The sequence below is a fragment of the Podarcis muralis genome, chromosome 2, assembly GCF_964188315.1.
Source record: "Podarcis muralis chromosome 2, rPodMur119.hap1.1, whole genome shotgun sequence".
Classification (NCBI taxonomy): Eukaryota; Metazoa; Chordata; class Lepidosauria; order Squamata; family Lacertidae; genus Podarcis; species Podarcis muralis.
This window is the reverse complement of record NC_135656.1, coordinates 81,270,772-81,276,845: the sequence shown is the minus strand read 5'-3', so window position 1 is coordinate 81,276,845 and position 6,074 is coordinate 81,270,772. Positions and strand designations below refer to the sequence as shown.

The 6,074-nt window shown below is 42.3% G+C and overlaps 1 non-coding gene across 1 annotated transcript; it reads right to left on the bottom strand.

The window, feature by feature from the left end:
* Positions 1 to 5,544: 5,544 nt before the first annotated feature.
* On the bottom strand, positions 5,545 to 5,626 carry TRNAL-AAG (transfer RNA leucine (anticodon AAG)). The gene has a single exon. It is a non-coding gene; the product is annotated as a tRNA-Leu (tRNA).
* Between the last annotated feature and the right edge of the window lie 448 nt (positions 5,627 to 6,074).

The following is a 6,074-nucleotide window of genomic DNA, read 5'->3' as shown; positions in this document are numbered from 1 at the left end:
AAGATTGACAGTGTGTGTGGAGGGATTGGATATTGCTATTTCATTGGTGTGTCTCCTTGTGTGGGCTAATGGATTTGTTCCAGAGTCCTTTCTGCTTCCTTCTTCATTTTGCCTAAACTTGTTTGGGGGAGTGGGAGAAGGAAAACCACCATTAAACCCTAATATCCTGGCTCGATCGCAGATCATCCATAGGAGAATTGTTGGCCATCCCCCAAGTTCACAAGGCTTATCTGATCAATAACAAAACTGAACCTTTAACGTCATTGGCCCCGTCCAATAGAGATACAGCAGGTGCCTTCTGTTTTACCTTTAAAAGCCTGCTGAAAAGTTTTCTATGCCACCAAGCTGATGCAGGCAATTAAGAAAACATATTTCTGTAATGGTTAGTTTATTATCTCTGATTTTAAATGTTTTATATGCTTTTATTGTTTGTAGATATTGTTGTAGTAAACTGCTTTGACATGTGTTATGATGTAGCAGTATATACATTAAAAAAAGAAGTCCATGTCATTAGGCTATTACCGGCATTTCTTGGATAAGTCCTCCTACATTTGGCCTTTGGATATGCATGCATGAATCTTTATTTGCGTCAGCCATCGGCCATAGCAATAAAACAACAATACGATATACAAAGAATAGAAATTAAACGTCAATTATATTTAGATATGTCAAGCTGCCCTGAGTTAAAAGTTGAGGAACCAAAGGTTGTGTGGAAGGCAAATGGCTAAAGGGGGTTCATTGAAGCAGCAGGAGGAAGGATTGACTGGCAAGGACAATGGGACAGTTCCTAGAATCTTATATTCTTGGAATATTATATTTATTACCTTGTGAACTCCTTCCATCTCTCTGTCAGAAAGCCATCCAAGCTGCTTTTGCCAATCTCAGGCAGACGTAAACACGAGACGTGAATTTTGGCCGACTCCTTTTCAATCGTTTTTTGGGTGGGTGGTGGCAAAACAAAACCACCTGAAAGATTGGTGGGGTGGGGTGGGGACAAAAGAAATCCCCACACAGTTACCAGGGCAGGGTGCTGCTTATCTTACTTGAATTTACAAGGTGGGCAAAGGCTTTCTACTTTTTCCTTTTAAAACTTTTCTTTTTAAGCCATCCGCTTATCAAAGTGGTGCAAGGCATCCCACCACCCAAACTTCCTGGAATGCCTTGCTAGCAACATTATGCCACATCACATCGCATTGCATTGCTCTTGAGCCAACAGGAAGGCTGTATGAAGCAATCTGCTTGGCCTTCATGTAAAATTTCTACAGTTTCTAATATACAGAGCTACAGTTTCTAATATACAGAGTTTCTAATATACAGAGTTTCTACAGTTTCTAATATACAGAGCTGTTCCACCAGGCCTTTGGTCAGGGCGCAGCCTGACTCCCTCCTTTGGCAATCTTTACAAAACTTTAGTTTATGGTTGCCATCAATTTGTATTTTAATTAATTTTTATGATGTTTTTATAATGTTGCATTGTTTTAGTGTTGTTAGCCGCCCTGAGCCCGGCTTCGGCTGGGGAGGGCGGGATATAAATAAAATTTATTATTATTATTATTATATGTAATAACTTATATAAATACTTGAATAAAGTCATGCGTGTGTTCACTTTTATGGTGACTCAAGACTCCATCCCTGCTATTTATGCCATGTAAGGTTGTATTGGGAGTTAGATTGGCAGCAGTGCATCTGAACCCCTTTGCATGTACATTTATAGCATTCAGGATATGCCAATCATGATTTAATGTCAGATCATAGTGACTACATTGCAGAATTTTCTGAAACCAGGAAATGAAGCAACTTGCCCAAGACTACAAAGCAACTCCATGGCATAGAGTATTCTGTGTTTTTCTTTTTTAGAAAACAACAATATTCAGAGCTTGATGCACAAATCCAACAGCTGTTTTTGTTCCATGAATGGATGTGCAGCACTCATGTACAATTCTCAGCAATTTTAAGTACTCCAGAGCCACAGCCATTTGCAGAGTATGGAATTACAGCAGTGTTTATATTTCCATGTGAAAACCATTGATATGATGACTTAGTCATTTATGTAACATTAGAGGATAGATGAAGATGGGGATCCTGGCTCTTTTCCATCTTCAAACATGCCTAATGTTTGTAACATTACACTGCTTTTTCCTCCTGCATTGATGAATTTGTGATTAATGAGGTTTTATCATAAAATACTGTACACAACTATAAATCACATGCAATTATGTGTGCAGAAACAAACTAAAAGATATTTACTTTGGAGCACAAAACGTTGATTTGGCCACCGTTGCTGGTTACACACAACTGAATTTGGTGGATTTTTCAAGAAAAACAAAGTAATTAAATAATAGTAAGGAAACTTTTGTATCCAAACTGAAAAGCCCCCAAGTTACTTATTACTCATCTCTGTAAAATATAAATCAAATAAATTCATGCATTCTGTTGCTCTACCACTAAATATGTAAACCTTCATCCCCATGCAATTTTTTATAGGAATCACAATAATTGGGTTCATTTTTTTAAAAAAAGTGTTCCATTTTACCAATTTCCGTGGAAATTCACAGATCATAGCTGTCAACTTTTCCCTTTTCTTGTGAGGAATCCTATTCGGAATAAGGGAATTTCCCTTAAAAAAAGCGAAACTTTGACAGCTATGTGGCAGATAGCAAATAAGAGCATAATTTAGCTCCAATATGTAAACAGGAATTGAATATATCCTGCTGAGGCTTGGGTGGGGGGAGATGGCAGAGAATGAATCTTACCAGATTTCAATGACTTTGCAAAAAAACAAAAAAAGATCCATAATATAGCAGTGCATGTAACTGATCTTAAATATTTTGTTGTTACATACTACATAAGAATAAATGTGTATGCAAGGGCCTAAGCTACAAATAACACTGTGTTACATTATTACAATATTTATTTTTGTTTATGGATTGCTTCCTATAATGAATTTCAGTGATTTACAATTCACTTTCAATTACATCACCCCCACCCCACGTATTATTTGCTCTATAAGACTCACTATTTCCCTCCTAAAAAGTAAGGGGAAATGTGTGTGCGTCTTATGGAGTGAACGCAGGCTGCGCAGCTATCCCAGAAGCCAGAACAGCAAGAGGGATCACTGCTTTCGCTGCACAGCGATCCCTCTTGCTGTTCTGGCTTCTGGGATTCAGAATATTTTTTTCTTGTTTTCCTCCTCCAAAAACTAGGTGCATCCTATGGTCAGGTGCGTCCTATAGAGCGAAAAATAAGGTAATCACAGGTGCAGAGGGAGGTGATGTTCCTTGGGAACACAGCATGGCAATGGACCTTTTATTTTCCTAAGCCTCACTGCAGTGTGGGAGGTGGTTTTTGTTGCAATCATCATAGGGGGGGTTGTTATCTTCCAAAGCAACCACTCTATTCCGAACTTAAAAATGGAAAGCGTAATGCTGGTGGTCAACAAAAGAGGTTTAAAGACTGTCTCAAGGCAATTTTTAAAAAATATAGTATAAACACCAACAATTGGGAAACACTTGCCTGCGAGCGCTTGGGTTGGAGAACAGCCTTTACCAAAGGTGTCATGGGCTCTGAAGACACTCGAACTCAGAACGCAAGGGAGAAATGTGCTGGGAGGAAGGCACGCTTGGCAAATCCACACCGTGATCAACTCCCGCCCAGAAACCAATGTCCCCACTGTGGGAGGACGTGTGGATCCAGAATTGGCGTCCACAGTCACTTATGGACTCCTTGTTAAAACCGTGATTATGGAAGACAATCTTACTTGGTTACATCGCCAAAGAAGAAGAGGGCTAGGGCTGGCACATCAAAGAGGTAAGGTGAGGCAACTGCCTCAGGGGCAGCAGATCTGGCTTCGAAGGAATGCATTACTCACTGCTGTTGCTATGGCATGCTCCTTGGAGGCTGGAACTACTGCCTCTTTGCCATTCCCCCTCAAGGCCACCTCTACATCTGCATCTTGGTGAATAGGAGGCCCTACTGGTCTCTTCCCACCCTTGTTCTTGATGTATATCTTTATCCCTCTCTCGTTCCCAATGTAGAGCTTTATTTCCCTCTTGTTCCTGATGTACATCTTCACTCATCCCTTCTTTCCTACGTGTGTGTCAGTTTGTGGTTTGCCTCAGGTGTCTTGAGCTGGCCCTGGGTAGGGTCAAACTTACCTTCTCTGCATGCTGCATTCCCAGTGAACACCACATTTCCGCACCTGCCATTAAATAATACAGAATGACAATATGATTGCAAGCAACTCAGTTAGGCCCTAACTTTGCTGCTTTCCCATTACAGCACTGAATGGTATCATCGCCAATTTGCAATCACACACAGGGACCTTCCTTGCTGGATCAGAGCAAAACTGTTGTTGGAAAGTAATAATAATAAATAGATATTCCTTTTCTTCTAAACAGATTGATTTCTATTTCAATCGTCTTCAAATATTTAACCCCCCCCCCCAATCTTATATGCAGTCTTTTCATCCTGCACATTAACATTTGCTGGAAGTGGGGTTACTTATGGAATAAAACCATTATCCCACAAGTTGATTTATGAGGGGGAAGTCATGTCCTGTATAAGAAAGACACAGGAATTATAAATGACCTGTGAGAAAACTCAATGGCCACGGTCCAACTCAGAATTAAGTGAGTTTAAATCCACTGAAATAATTGGCTTAAACCAGTGTCAGGATGTAGCCTTTTTAGCTAAATACTCTAGACTCCATTCTCTATATTGCTTGGGGGTGATGTTCAAAACCATACATCAGTCAGAAATGACAGTAAACTGGAGTACGTTTGGTAAGGGATCATGTAAGGGACACACACTAGTTTTATTCAGGATTCAATGTACACATAATTAATATTGGGTGGGGAGGAGAGCAGAGCCTTTCTTGGTGGCCCTACTTCTCTCTGCCAGGTCCTGCTGCACTCCTTACATTTTGGGGGAGGTAACATGTGGGGAGCTTGTTCTACGTGTGCAGGCTCCCCACGCAATTTGGAACCCAGAACGCAAAGGTGCGGATGAGTGAGTGAGTGTGGCCCCACTCTTCCCCTTGGGACATAGGGCATAATGAATAGGATTACTCATTTCAGATATTACGAAAAATTGATGTTCAAGGGTTGTACTCAATTAAAATAAACTATAACAGGAGGCATTAATCTCATCACCTACCTACCTACCTAAAAAGGTAAAAGGTAAAGGTACCCCTGCCCGTACGGGCCAGTCTTGACAGACTCTAGGGTTGTGCGCCCATCTCACTCAAGAGGCCGGGGGCCAGCGCTGTCCGGAGACACTTCCGGGTCACATGGCCAGCGTGACAAAGCTGCATCTGGCGAGCCAGCGCAGCACACGGAAGCGCCGTTTACCTTCTTGCCAGTAAGCGGTCCCTATTTATCTACTTGCACCCGGGGGTGCTTTCGAACTGCTAGGTTGGCAGGCGCTGGGACAGAGCAACGGGAGCGCACCCCGCCGCGGGGATTCGAACCACCGACCTTTCGATCGGCAAGCCCTAGGCGCTGAGGCTTTTACCCACAGCGCCACCCGCGTCCCAACAAATTTTGCTGGCAGCGGTGGGATTCGAACCCACGCCCCCGAAGAGACTGGAGCCTTAATCCAGCGCCTTACACCGCTCGGCCACGCTACCTACCTACACACACACACAAAATATCAGTTGTGTAACAACAGCACTGGAACCAGATTCTTCAGTTGCCTGGCAAGGATTATGTTTACAGAAGACACATGGGAAGGTTTGTCTGTAGTTTGGCAGGCAGGCGCACAATTTGTCTGTCTATTGTTGAGCAGGGAGAGTGAGCCAACTAGGGGCTGCTGCTAGGAAGAGTGATTAGCAGATACTTGAGTGCCTGCACATAAGGCTTGCATGCAGCATTTGAGCTTGCAGCAAACACTCCCAAGAAAAGCCCTCTCTGTATAATAATAAAACAAGAGGAATGTTGAAAAAGGCAATTCCTCCTTGCTTGTGGTCAGAAGTGTTACAGCCCAGGAAGGCCTCTACCCTGTGATCTTACTGAACATGTGTTCAAGCTCTGCTGTAAGACACAGCTACAAGGCATTCAGCTTGGGGTTCATAATAT